We start from the raw sequence: 15372 nt of genomic DNA on the forward strand, positions 1-15372 counted from the left end.
TTTTATGCCCTAGAAAACTAATACACACTGTTCATTTTAAGTATTTTGTCATAATGCTCATATGTAGGAGAAGCAATAAATATTTCTATTATGAAGTTTTTGATTTTTTATCTTATAATAAAATAAAATTATAATTATTTGTATGTCTTTTTTCTTAATAATATTTTTCCTCATCTCAAAAATTATATAGCCTCTACTGAGCTTCTTCCCTCTGTTCCATTGACTTGAAGCTAGTTTACTGATGATTATTGGGTAATTAATACATAATAAATAGACAAGGAATGATAATGCAGCTGAGAGTACAACAGAAAAGCTGAAAATTCTGTGTGGACCTTATGGCTACATTTAGTGGTGAATTTATCCCCCACTGTGCCACATTTGCCAGATGGTAGTGATGATTTTAACAAAATATGGATTGGCAAAGTGGAAACAACATATTATAGGGATTTTTCCCACCTAACACTCCTTATTTCAGTAGTGAAGAAATGCTTACCTCTAACTTACCTTACTGCCATCTGAATGTGGCCTATTTGATGTTTTATTTGTGTTCTTTTTCTTTGTTTTGGGGGTATGATTAATAATGTAGGGTAAATAATATAGCTAAATATTTTTGTAATCCACAAAATAAATAGAAAAATGAGGAAGTCAAGAATATCTATTTTGATAAGTGCTCCATCAATGTTTTCAGAGTTATGGTAGGCATCTGTAAAACCTGTCTGAGATGTTAAGCAACCAGAGAACACCAGCATAGCTGAAATGATTGCACACATGTTGTGAAGATGAAGTTAGGAATGTCTGACACATAGACTACCATCCAGAAAGCTGCTGTCCATTGGACTGAAATCCCACCATAAAGAAATCACAACTTTCTCAAGTTGACTTATTCAGTCCAAATGAAAATGGTAGTAAAATATCTGATTTCATAAGTAGATAGTTGATCTTTCCTGTTTTCTGTTAACTTCTGTCAACAAGTTTTTAAAAAGACTTTATTTACTTATTTATTTGAAAGGCAAAGTTACAGACAGAGGGAGAGACAGAGAGAAAGGTCTTCCATCCACTGCTTTACTCCCCAAATGGCTACAACAGCCAGGGCTGAGTAAGACCAAAGCCAGCAGCCCGGAGCTTCTTTAGGTCTCCCACATGGGTTCAGGGGCCCAAGTAGTTGGGCCACCTTCCACTGCTTTCCCAGGCTGTTAGCAGAGAGCTGGATCAGATTAGGAGCATTGGACACAAAATGGAACCCATGTGGGATGCTGGCGCCACAAATGGAGGCTTAGTCTACTATGTCACAGGGCCAATCCCAGTAAGTTCTTTTTTGTTTTTTAATATGGATGCATGAAAACTTTTGGAATATAGGATCTAGGAAGGTATTCTTCACTAATAAAAATTAAAAGAGGTAGTGTTATATTCCCTAGTGAACACACTTTAGGAAATCATGACTCAGACAAACTAAATTTATATATTCACAAATTTCAGTATGTGAATCTTTGTTTAGATTATACAGACACATGATTTTTTAAATTTATTTGACCTTAAAACACTAAATGTGGTGAGTGAATGCTTTTGTTTTTTTAAAAAGTTTTATTAATATAAAGGAAACATATTTCATAGGTACAATTCTAAGAAGATAATCATAATGTCCTCCATTTCTCCTTTCCTCCCTCTTTGCCCTCCTTCTTTCTTTTATTTTTTTTTAATTTTTGCAAATACATAATTTGAGTCCACTCTATAATCACAGGCTTAATGCACCACTAACCATAACATCAACAAGTAAAAAGTATAAAGACCCCAGTTCCGCAGGAATATAAACAAGGACTAAACATAGCAGTCAAAACATGGTGTCTGTTTCATTTCTCTTCATTCTTTTTGTTTTCTACATTAGCTACTACAAAGTAGAAAAAAGTATGATATTTTTCTCTTTTGGACTGGTTTATTTCACTAAGTATAATGGTTTACAGTTGCATGCATTTTGTTGGAAAGATGGGATTTTGTTCTTTTTTACGGCTGAGTTGTGTTCCATAGTGTTTGTATACCACATTTTATTTATCCAGTCATCATTTGATGGACACCTGGGTTGGTTCCTTATCTTAACTATTTTGAATTGAACTTGAATAACCATGGGGGTACAAATAACTTTCATTGCTGATTTCAATTCCTTTGGGTAAATTCCCAGGAGTGGGATGACTGGGTAATATGGTAGATCTATTTTCAGATTTCTGAGGAATACAATCTTCCATAATGATTATACAAGTTTACGTTTCCACCAACAGTGGATTAGGGTACCTTTTCCACACATCCTCACTAACATTTATTATTTTTTGATTTTTGGATGATAGCCATTCTAATTGGGGTAAGGTGAAACCTCATTGCAGTTTTTTAAATTATATTTCCCAGTTGGCTAGTGATCCTGAGCCTTTTTTTATGCGTCTGTTGGCCATTTGCATTTCAAGTCCTTTGCCCATTTCTCTTTTTTTTTTAAGATTTATTTATTTATTTGAAAAGCAGAGTTACAGAGAGGCAGAAGCAAAAAGAGAGGTCTTCTTTTTTATGATTTATTTGCTTATTTGAAATAATTGCAGAGCGAGAGAAGGGGAGAGACAGAGAAATCTTCCATCCATAGGTTCAATCTCTAAATGGCTGCATTTGCTGGATCTGGGCTGCTCCAAAGCCAGGAGCCAGTAGCTTCCTCTGGGTTTCCTTTGTGGCTGCAGGGGCCCAAGATCTTGGCAGCTGGAAACAGGTAGTGGCTTTAACAGCTAAGTCATAGCATTGGTCCCATATTACGATATTCTTAATCATTGGTTTCACAAAGGCATAAAAGAAAGTTTTACAAAACTATATTTGCAGCAATACTGATACGCACAGACATTTCTTTCTTTTTTATTTTTTTTAAACTTGGAGATTTATTTATTTTAAATGGGAGAACACACAGTATTTGTCTCTTTGAGTCTGGCTTATTTCACTCAACATCATGTCCTCCAGTTGTGTCCATTTTACTACAGATGGTAGAATTTCATCCTTTTTTATAGCTGAATAATATTCCCTTGTGTATATATATCACATTTTCTTTATCCATTTTTCTGATGATGGACACCATGGTTGATTCCATATTTTGACTAGTGTGAACAGTACTGCTCTAAACATGGCAGTGCAAGTACCTCTGATTTTTATGTTGAAGTCTTTTATGTATATACCCAATAGTAGGATTGCTGGATCACATGACAAGTCTATTTTTAGATTTTAAAAGAAATCTCCATACTGTTTTTCACAGTGGCTGCACTAATTTCCTTTCTCCACATCCTCACCAGCATTTTTCATTCTCTGTATTTTGGATTTCAGCCATTCTGACAGGTCTGGGAATTCTATCCTGGCCTCCCACATACATGATAGCAGCCCAGATACTTTTTCCATCCTCCACTGCCTTTCCAGGTATATAAGCAAGACCATGGAAGGGAAGCAGAGTAGCTGGGTCTCAAACCAGTACTCAGATATGGGATATGGTATTGCAGGTATCAGTGCCACAAATCCAGCCCTTGAGTACAAAATGCGGGTGCACAGTTAGGTCCCCTGTGAAAGTCAAAATTCATGAACAGTGCACTCCAAGTTAAAGAGCAGTGTGATAGCGTTTGTTGGAGGAACACTGTATCTATAGATTCCTAATATTTTTATCTCCTCAGGACAGATGGTTTGATGAACAGTTAGTAATGTTTCTTCCATCAGGTACTTCAAAAAATATAAATTAATGCCTTAGCTTTGTGGCTTCTGTACCATGCTCTTGCGTTTTAGAATAGCATGCATCAATTCACTATGGCTAGAGTCCTCTCACATTGTGAACCAGTGAAATTAAGTTTGTGAATTTCAAAAGCTGAAAAAATCACTCCTGGGACTGAGGAAAATGTGAGAATAAGACTGAGAAACCATGATTCCCTAACCATCTTTCTACACACTTACAGAGCCTCTGCCATCTGGGAGACAAAGAAAGGTCTCACCACACCAGTTAAAGGCTGTGAATGTGACCTAGATAATTCTTGAACAATTTAAGTTGAAACATTTCTTTTAATGTCCTCTGAAAGGAAAAGCTAAGCCTTCATTTCTCAGAATGAAATTGTGCTCAAAACAAATGTCTCACAAGGGCTGCACTGGGAACAAAAAAGATTTTACTTCCAGGTGAGCTGTCTTAATATATCTGATCAATCTCTGAAATAATCTTGTCATATTCAAATCATAGGAAACAATGTGTATATATGTGTGTATAATGGTTGTAATGGTTTATCTAATAGCCAAATATTATTTTCAGCTGAAGAAATATATAGCTGATCCATTGGAATAAGAAAACTTGGGGATTATAAAGATATAAATACTTTCCTTACAAAAAATGTGATATTTCTACCTTATGTAGAATACTTTGCTACTTATTTAAAGATATTAATTTTAAACAAGTTTTAAAAGGCCTAGGTTTCTGTGTTAATCAGAACAAGAACAGAGTGGGATACACAAAATAATTGTGTGACTTGATGCTTAGGTATTTTATAGATGTCCAATAAAAATGTGCTCAATGACTATTTACTGATATCCAGTCAATGCAACAATAATAAAAGTTGAACAAACTTGAATAGTACAGTGTGTAAAATCTCCATATCAGCATTCCAACTATTCAAAATCTAATGGAACAGGTGCATTTGGTATGAATTGCTCTCCAACAGAAAGAGGAATCTGGGTCTCTGTACAGGAGAGTAAGAATTACCCAACATTACTTTAATTTGTTGAACTTGATTAAGTAGCATGGTTCATTGGCTAAAGGGAATGAGAAAAAAATACTATGTTTTCTTTGGAGATAGGTTGAAAAGGATGACCCAAAATTCTTCCTCAGGCATGAGATCTATAGAAATTTAATATTTCAAGAATTCAATTAATTTGCCCATTCATCTGTTAATCCATTCCCTTCAATATCTAATTTCCCTAATTGTATTAGTGATGAGTGATCAGGAATAAGGAGGATAGTCATTTCCCCTGCCACATTGCAGCTTCAAATATAATAGGCTAGACAAGCACTAAACAAAGTGGCAAAACCACATAATAAGAGGTATAACTGAGAAAGAAGAGGGAACTGTGGAAGCAATCATGCCTTGAATAACAATAGGGAATGTTTAGGCACCAAGAAGGAGATGGCAGACTCCTCAAAATACTTATTATAAAATATCCCAAGACCAAGGCAAAGTTTGGGCCATCACTATTGAAGTAAAACAATCAAAGGCTAGAACAGAAAGTAGATTTACCACTCACTTTTCCCCTGATTTTCCCCTAAGACTGCAATGTATTCTCCTTATAAATAGTATAATGTCCATCATTACATTCATCAATGGATTCTTATGAAGTGTATTGATATTGATTGTGAAATGTCTTGGGTTTAGCTATGCAAATATTTTCTTAGATTCAATTGACTAATTTTGAGATTTACCCAATCAACATAACATAATTTTTAAGCTCCAAAGGATTGTCAATATTAAATTTAGAGTCAGGACTGGTGTTGTGGAATAGCAAGTAAAGCCATCACCTGCAACACTGGCATCCTCTATGGGTGCTGGTTAGTGTCCCGGCTGCTCCACTTCTGGTCCAGTTCCCTGATAATGACCTGGGGAAAGCTGTGGAAGATGCCCAAGTGTTTGGCCCCCTTTCCTCCAAGTGGGAGACCTGAAAGACCTCCATTTCTGTCTTTGCGGCCATCTGGGGAGTGAACCAGCAGAGGGAAAATCTCTTTCTCTGTTTCTCCTGTTCTCTGTAACTCTGACTTTCAAATAAAAATAAATGTAAAACTAAAACAAAAAAGCTCTCGCGTCTTCTTTTCAAAAGATAAAGAGTCCCATATCCTTTCTGAAAACATTTTCTTGGAAAAACTTTAGCAAATGTAATTGAATATTTATTTCCAAATGGTAGAATAAAATATAGCAAGGTAAAAGTGAATTTTGCTTCAAATAACTGTAAATAGCAAAGTAGAATGACATAAGTCTCTTTGTTCTATGCACACTCCTTATTTAGCTTTCTTCTTTTTAGCATTGGCTCTATTTTAATGGAAAGTGGCTAATAAATACAACTTTTTATAAGCAATAGTAACAGAAGTCCCTATTTCAGTACAGTTATAGACATATTTTGATATAGTGTCTATTTACCATTTAAAAGCATTAACTCAATTTCCCTTTGGATAACTATTCACATTCAAGTCTTTTTTCATGGACTTCATATGAGGTAGAGTTCACATGTGATGAAAATAGTGGCATATACCACCCACACCACCCTTGTACATGTGTGTTGGGCAATTTCTATGAATCAGGTACATAAACTTTATTTTAAAAAATGAGTTAGGTATTACTATATGTACTATATATATGCAAATGAAAACAAAAAACATGAAGTAACTTGCTCAGAGCAACATAACTGTGATAACCTAGGAATTCGGGGCCCAAGGTAAGCTGCGGGATCCTGGAGACTAACTCATGGTCTGATTTATTAGAATCTTTCCTTTTATCAGAGTTTAGGGATGAACTCATGCCCAAATCAAACCACTGGGATAACCAGATTCTTGGCATTCAAGAAAAAAAGTTTACTTTCTCATGTAGCCTTGAACCTCTGAGCATACGAAGGTTGCTCCTTTCATCTAGGTGCTCTGTGGCTGAAGGGATTAAGACAATGGGACAGAACATTCAGAATCATGGTTACTTTCACTACCAATGAAACACAACTATTCAAAATCATATATTGACAATGTATTTTTCCTTTGATAAAAAATGTGTGTGCATTTGCGCACTTAACACCATGCATAATTTAACCTTAGTATTATTGGTTTTTGCCAACAATATCTACGTATACATTGTGAGGTGTATGTGTATGTGAATGTGTGTCTGTGTTTATACATAAACTTTTATTTTTTACTATGGTTCTCATTTGTTTTCTGAAATATTAGGGGAAAATGTCAAATTTATGTTTTTGTTTGTGAATACGAGTACTCCTCCCCAAAACCAGGAAACACATTTTCCTATACATTACAAAATTAACAAGGCTCATTGATAGGAATTAAAAAATACATTTTCTTAGTTTTATTATATAAAATAAAAGTATCGCTTAAAATATATTTCATGAACACATTTTTCCTTATACATCCAACACCAGAATTACAGAATGAGCCAAGGTGGAAGATGCCCTGTAGTTATTTGTATATCTTTTCATGGAACATTTAATTTAGTCTGCATCAGAGAGAGACAGACAGACAGACAGACATTCATGTTTGATGTGCTTGATTTCTCATATTTCTCTCCTAATCTTGAAAACAAGAGTAAGATTGTGGGCACATAAAAACATTATATTACTCATCATGCTACTAACCCAAGAACATCAGAATCAAAGAACAATGAAACATGGTCTCTGATTCCCCACCTAAGCCACCTCTTTCCTTCTATACACAGTCTGATAAGAATGGGAATTTATTTTCAACAGTATGGCAAATCTACTATAGAGAAATGAGAGAGATATTTCCCATCTTTATACACCATACAAATGCCTACCTCAGAAGCTTTTCCAAAGGAGAATCTCATTAAATGCTGTTGAAATAATATTTGGAAAAAAGATTGGATTGCTTCACCATTCAGTTAACAGTCTATCATGATGGCATCCCATATGGGCACCAGGTTCTAGTCCCGGCTGCTCCTCTTCCAGTCTAGCTCTCTGTTATGCCCCAGGAGGGCAGTGGAGGATGGCCCAAGTGCTTGGGTCCCTGCACCCGCGTGGGAGACCAGGAAGAAACACCTGGCTCCTGGCTTTGGATTGGCGTGGTGCCAGCCGTAGCGGCCATTTGGGGGTGAACCAACTGAAGGAAGACCTTTCTCTCTGTTTCTGTCTTTCACTGTCTAACTTTATCTGTCTCAAAAAAAAATCCATCATGAAAGATCTTTTTCTATGTCTAAAGATTTACTATGAGATAAAAATCCTTTGTATACACACATACAGACATATATTTACATACACGTACTTACATATACATATTAACATTCATATCTTCATTTTTTAAAACTTTTATTTAATAAATATAAATATCCGAAGTACAACTTTTGGATTATAGTGGCTTTTTCCCTCCATAACCTCCCCCCTACCCGCAACCATCCCATCTCCCACTCCCTATCCCATTCCATTCACATCAATATTCATTTTCAATTATCTTTATATACAGAAGATCAATTTAGTATATATTAAGTAAAGATTTCAACAGTTTGCACCCACACAGAAACACAAAATGTGAAGTACTATTTGAGTACTAGTTAAGCTGTTAATTCACATAATACAACACATTAAGGACGGAGATTCTATATGGGGAGTAAGTGCACAGTGACTCCTGTTGTTGATTTAACAATTGACATTCTTGTTTATGACGTCAGTAATCACCCGAGGCTCTTGTCATGAACTGCCAAGGCTATGGAAGCCACCTGAGTTCGCAAACTCTGATCTTATTTAGAGAAGGCCATAGTCAAAGTGGAAGTTCTGTCCTCCCTTCAAAGAAAGGTACCTCCTTCTTTGATGGCCCATTCTTTCCGTTGGAATCTCACTCACAGAGATCATTCATATATTCATTTTTAAAAGTGTAAATTTTTCTTTTTCTTAGAAAATCCCATAAAGCAAATACTTCTGATTATCTTTGCATCTCATTCAAAATCTATAATATAATCATCAGAGAAATTATTCATCATTTGTTTTTTTCTCTAGCATGCAAATTATCTTTTGTAATGGAACATGATTCCATCATTTCATTACACTTAACATATTTACATTTTATCATCCATCACCAGATAATTCTACCCAAGTCATACATTTCTTCTATGGTGTGTCTTGTCTAATAGTCTTATTATTTATCGGGCACTAAATAACGAGCCAAAGGCCTTTTCAAATATGATTCAGATTGTTCCCCTGCTGCCATCACCCAAGGACAGCACACACCTTCAGATATACGCAGCATCATTTCTACCACTGTACCAATTCACAGGAGTATTTGTTACCCAGTGGTGACAGAATACCCAAGACCTTCTGAATCTAAAGTTCAGAGTCAACTGGATTTATGAACTAGATATCAAGAAGAATTAACATCATATCTTATAGAACACAGCATTATCTGTTGGAAGTGACTGGATGATCTATCAGGATGTCAGTTGATCTGGATTCTAGTCTTAATACAGCATTGATGGTGTGAAAGTCCCTGTGCCTCCCAAGCAGAAGATATGTGATTAGTCACCAGAGAATATATCGCTTGAATCATGCACTCATTTATAGGAAGAGACAAATGACCTTGATGATACTTTCTCTTCAGAGTATTAAAATTCCAGTCCCCATTATCATCAGATGTGAAATTCTGATAATATATTTTACTCAAACAGTATTTTTCACTTTGTGTTTCTATGTGGGTGCAAACTGTTGAAACCTTTACTTAATATATGCTAAACTGATCTTCTGTATATAAAGAGAATTGAAAATGAATCTTGATGTGAATGGAAGGGCAGAGGGAGCGGGAAAGGGGGGGGGTTGCGGGTGGGAGGGAAGTTATGGGGGGGGAGAGCCATTGTACTCCATAAGCTGTACTTTGAAAATTTATATTCATTAAATAAAAGTTAAAAAAAATAAGCTAAAAGCTATAAAGTGCAGGCTTTGTTCCATTGTAAAATATTGACAACAAAAATAATTGCTACAATAATAAATGAAGGTATTACCATTCTTTTTTCCTCTCAAGTTTGTGATGAACCAAGTTTTTTAAGATAACACAATGAAGTGCTAACTGCACAATGCAAACAGCAATACGCGAAGCCCCTGAGTCAAGGGGAGTTATGCCCTACTCTGTTGCTTGTGCAGTCAGGCTTGGGTTGATGTCTGTAGGAATTTCCATCCATATGTTAGGCAATGGCCCGGAGTAAAACATGATCAGGATCAGGGTTTTTTGCCAGGTTAGGCTGCTGTAATGCTCCCCAGAACAGCTGGAATATGTTTTTCAAGAGTATACAATAGCACCTAAATAGCTGCCTTGCCATAATTTACAAATCTTAAATTCATTCCCATGTTTAATTCATCATAAAATGCAGTTATAACATTTTAATATTCAGAAGGTTTTTTTAGATGACTATTTCTCCAAAGTGCCTTTTACTTTTTGATATATCCTTTAATGGATCTCAATAGCAAAACCAATATTCGAGATTCCTTTAGAGAGGTGAAAAAGTGGCAAAGTGAGTACAGCTTTCAGCAGGGAGACAGACCCAGTGATAGGCTACCAGAAGCACCCTAGGATGTGAAAACCAAATTTGATATTACAGACCCTCTAAACTACTGCAATATGAATTGCAGCGGAAGGTAACTGAATTCCTGACTACCTTCGGTTTCAATTGATAGAGAAGTATTTGTCATGAAAAAAATTAGAAATTCTCCCAAGGCAACCATCCACAGCTGGGCTATAATGAAGGCATTCAGGACTCCAGTCATTGCCATTTCTGTGTTGCATCATGCCAGGAGTAATAGTTCTGCATTGTAGGATTCTCACCTAGTGGCTCCATGATGCTGCTGTAGGTGTTCGCTGCATCTCAGCATCTCAGGATATATCTCTTCTCCACAGCAGAAAGAAGGAGGCTTGGTGAAAGGGCAACACAATCCATTCTAGGAAGATATCATACTTTCCTGTAAGAAATTAAGTCTTCTTCAGCTAATTTATTCTTACTTTTTGATTATGTATTTGAGAGGCACACACACACACACACACACACACACACACATATATACAGAAAGAGAGATAGAGAGTTCCTATGTGTTCTCACTCCCCCACATGTCTGCAAGGGCCAGGATGGGGCCAGGGTGAAGCCAAGAGCCAGGAACTCTATCCAGGTCCCCTACATGGGTGTCAGAAATCCTATTCCCTGTACAATCACCTCCTGCTTCCCAGGGTACATATTAACAGGAAGCTAGAATCAGGAACTGGAGCAAAAAATTGATCCCAGGTGCTTCAATATGAAACACAGGTGTGAAAAGTAATATTTTAACTGCGAGGCCACATGTGTGCCTCCCCCATTAAATTATTCTTATTTCCTATGAGCCAGAACTAGGCAAGGTACATGTTATTAACTCAAACATGGGCAAATAATTAGATTTATTTTCAAAGTATGTACATATGTATTTATGTGAAAGGCGGGGGGAGGGAGGGAGTCAGGGAGGGAGAGGGTAGAGGAGGAAGGGGTCTGAGAAAGGAGAGAGAGAGAGAGAGGAATCTTCCATCAGCTGATTCACTCTCCCCAAATACCAGCAACAACAGGGCTGTGCCAAACCAAATCCAGGAGCCAAGAACTCCATCCAGGTCTTTCGAACCATTGGCAAGAACTGAAGTACTTGGGTCATTGCTGCCTCCCAGGCACATTAGCAGGACTTTGGATTGTAAATGTAGAGTAATTGAGAGTGGACCCTTGCACTCCAGTACAGGATGCTGGCATCTCAAGCAGTACCTTAACCAACTGCACCACAGTACCCGCTCTGAAGAATAATATTTTTTGATCATTTTAAAAATTGTATTTAAAGTATACAAATTTAATCTATTTCATATATGCAGATTTAGGAACTTAGTGCTTCTTCCCAACATACCCTCCCTTCTGCCCATGCTAAAAAAAGTAGAGATTAACGGTTCTTTGGAGGATGAGGACTAGAAATCTGTGTTTTAGTCAGCTACCTAACTGATTCTAATACCCACCAAAGTTGGACAATCAACCATCCAACAGATTAGGTAGCATCTATTTTTCCTTTGTCAAGAATACTTTACTCAAGAACTCAGTAAGTCAGATATATAATACAGAGAAGAAATGTGAGTGTGGGTGGGTGGGTACTAGGAACTCAATTCCAAAGTGCACTTGGGAAAGTGCCTGGACTCTGTAGGTTTCCATCTTTTACTTATTATGCAATTAATTGTCCCTACATAAACCTCACATTGAAACAGCAAATAAAAAATTGGAACAGAACACTCCTCCTATTAACCTGGAATGATGAAACAGGGAACAATAAACCAACAAGCAAAGAAACATACCTGATTTACTACTACAGTGAGGTTGTGAAGTGGAGGTTGAGAAATCAGAGTGAGAAAGTAATAGTGGATAGTCAGATGTTAGAAGCTGGTATATAGTAAAATATTACTGCAGGCACAATTGTTGTTATTTTTGTTGCTGAATAAGAAATGCACTGCTCAGCCTGGACAGCAATCCAAGTGTAACTCTAAGCTGCCATGGTGCAATTCGTATTTTCAATAAATTCAGAGTTAAGAAAAGCAATTCAGTTATAGAGAGAAGCCTTTCCTGTATTAATAGAAAGAGTAAAACATTTTGCTAAATCCATTGAAGAAACAAACCTCTACAAAAATTAATTGATTGAATATTACATCTAAAGAGAACATTTATAAGTTATAGTAGAGATTAAAACAAATATCCAACAAAGACTTCTAAAATCAGCATATAAAGCCACAGAAAACATGGTAATAATGTCTGAGGGACACAAAAATATGACAGAAGTACATGGACAAAAGAATTGAAACCATGTTGCACTTTTTTGGCCATATGGTCCCAAATTTCTCATTAGTCTTTTAGTGAAGAGGAAAAATTACTTAACATCAGAATAAATTAGACAATATAATTTTTATTTTTATAATTATACAATATGAAGAGCAAAGTGAATTCTGTCTCTTTCTCATTCTGAAGTGTAACTTAAAACATCCACAATTTAAGAGTTTATTATCCTGATCAAGCTTTGAATTAAAGAATCCCTCTATACAGCACTTATCCTAATAGTGAGATGCACATGTGAATATTAAGTTGAAATTCAGGTATCCTTAAGAGTTAAACAAAGAATAACTCAGTCCCTCCAGCCCCCAACAGAATTTTGCTCCAATGAAGCTTATTTTTAAATGAATTTGTCATATGTAGAGAAGTATTTAGTGAAGTTTTTAAAAGATAAATGATTAATATCATTTTAAAGCATCATGAAATGAGGGCATAGAGAGCAAATGAAGTATATTTGTGATCTTCTATGGTGTAGGTAATGCCAAAAATAAAATAAATCCCATGAGTAAGTGCCTTTATAATTATTTTAGTCAGAAAATATGGTTTACAACTGATCAGTTTGCTAACGAGCAGGAAAAAAAATCTTCAGACACTGTGATACTTGGTATATTTTGTGCCTGACTAGACTAATTTGTCAAGGGCAGTCAATTTGGCCACTGGAGAGAAACAGGGCATGTCTAAGAAAGACTCAAAATATATTTGTACTTCAGAGCTTATACCTGTCAAACGAGGTATTATTTTTAGTCAACCCATTGTTGTTCTGACTTAAATCCTTTCCACAGCCGAACACATTTAGAGTAATTTTGGAAATGACATTTTAAGTGAAGCCGTTTCTTTACACTTTACACTATATTATTTTGTTTCTAAATAAAAAAGAATTGTGTGATACAAAATTTAGTATGTTTCAGTGATAAAATGCACTGAATACAACAATACAATTTTAAGGACAGATAGGAATTCTGAGCTGTACGAACATATGCACTGCAAAGCACAGGAGCAAATTATGTCAGAAAAATCATCAAACTCCATAGAATTCCCAACATTACAATTATAGTCCTGTGTAAGCTGTTGTCTCACATGTTGACTTAGAGGAGACTCCTTCCCCATTGTAGTAGGAGAGATCAAACCCCCAAAATCTCTCTGCCAATGTCATTAGAGTTCATAAATTTCACTTTTGAAAACTATATGTCAATGTGTGTTTTTAAATACGCTCACACTCTTACAAAGATTTTCCATAGGTAGTGAAACCAGATGCTCTTTATTAAACAATGTCTGTACTACTATACTGGAGAAAAGCATATGGAACTCAAAAATACAGTATTTCGAGGAGGTCTAACTGACACTTTCAAAAAGATTAGAAAGATTTCAGTTAAACCACAAGGATTACCCCAACGTTTTGACCACTCTAGATAAAAAAGGGGTAACTAAATAGAAGGATTATGGGAAACTGAAAGGAAAATGTCCTGTGTAAGTGCAGCTGTGAGTGCAGTTTCATTTAAGGCTCAGCCAGTCATCAGTGATTCTTGAGAGGCAACAGAGGCTGATCCCCCAATAGTGGTTAAACTGCTGCTGAGATGCGTGCATCCTGTATAGCTGTGCTGGTTTGAGTCCCAATTGCTCTGCTTCTGATATAGTTGCCTGTTAATGTAGATGGAAAAATGGCAGATGATGGCTCAAGCGGCTGAGTGCCTGATGCCCGTATGAGAGACATAGATGGATTACAAGGCTCCTGACTTCATTGGCTAATCCTCCGCCTGAGGTGCCGACACCCCAGGTTCTAGTCCAAGTGGGGCGCCGGATTCTGTCCCGGTTGCTCCTCTTCCAGTCCAGCTCTCTGCTATGGTCCGGGAAGGCAGTGGAGGATGGCCCAAGTGCACGGACCCTGCACCCTCATGGGAGACCAAGAGAAACACCTGGCTCCTGGCTTCGGGTCGGCGCAGCACGCCGACTGTAGCGGCCATTTGGGGAGTGAACAAACGGAAGGAAGACCTTTCTCTCTGTCTGTCTCTCTCTCTCACTAACTCTGCCTTTCAAAAAGAAAAAAAAAAAAAGGCTCCTGACTTTGGCCTGGCCCAGTCCTACTGTTGCAGCCATCTGGAGTGTAAACCAATAGGTGGAATCTCTATCTCTCTCTCTCTCTCTCTCTCTCTCTCATGCATGCGTACTCTCATTCTTGCTCTTACTCTGGCTCTCTTGCTCTGTCACTCTGCCTTTCAAAAACATAGATAAATGTTTAAAAAATGTGTTTAGGTCCCTGCCACCACTTGAGAGTCCTGGATTGAATTCTCTTTTCTGTTTTAGGCCCAACCCCACTGGAATGCAACAGCTGACAGAATGTTCTCTCTCTCTCTCTAGTAGATAATTTTTTAAAAAATCAGGTCAAACAATAAATGACTTTATTTCTATTTTACTTTATGAAAATGTATCATGCAGTTAAAATGAAATAATACAGAAATTCTACATATTGGTCTGCAACTAAAAATGTGGCATATTAAAATGTAATACACCAACTAAACAGTTTACCTATGTGTTGCATGCCTTAAAAGCCAAATATAAAAATATATTCATTTACCACATTGTAAATTCATTTGCCCACTTGAAATTTCCAAAGGTGGTCTAAATGAGAGTATGTTGGTAGAGCTGGAATGAACACAACTTTTGCAAGGGAACATTTTCTCTTATTTCTTATCCTAGAATTATGGTGACCAAGAATGTTAGGGAATTACAAGAGTTGATAGTTGCCATTTGGAAATGATGCCAAATA

General features: G+C 36.6%; 1 long non-coding RNA gene across 1 annotated transcript in view; it reads right to left on the reverse strand.

The window, feature by feature from the left end:
- Positions 1-15372, reverse strand: part of LOC103348478 (uncharacterized) — a 77778-nt gene that overhangs the window by 17788 nt on the left and 44618 nt on the right. The window contains exon 3 of the long non-coding RNA XR_011384273.1: positions 10562-10695. This is a non-coding gene — a long non-coding RNA (uncharacterized lncRNA). The remainder of the gene's footprint in view (positions 1-10561; positions 10696-15372) is intronic.

The sequence above is a fragment of the Oryctolagus cuniculus genome, chromosome 18 (genome assembly GCF_964237555.1).
Source record: "Oryctolagus cuniculus chromosome 18, mOryCun1.1, whole genome shotgun sequence".
NCBI lineage: Eukaryota > Metazoa > Chordata > Mammalia > Lagomorpha > Leporidae > Oryctolagus > Oryctolagus cuniculus.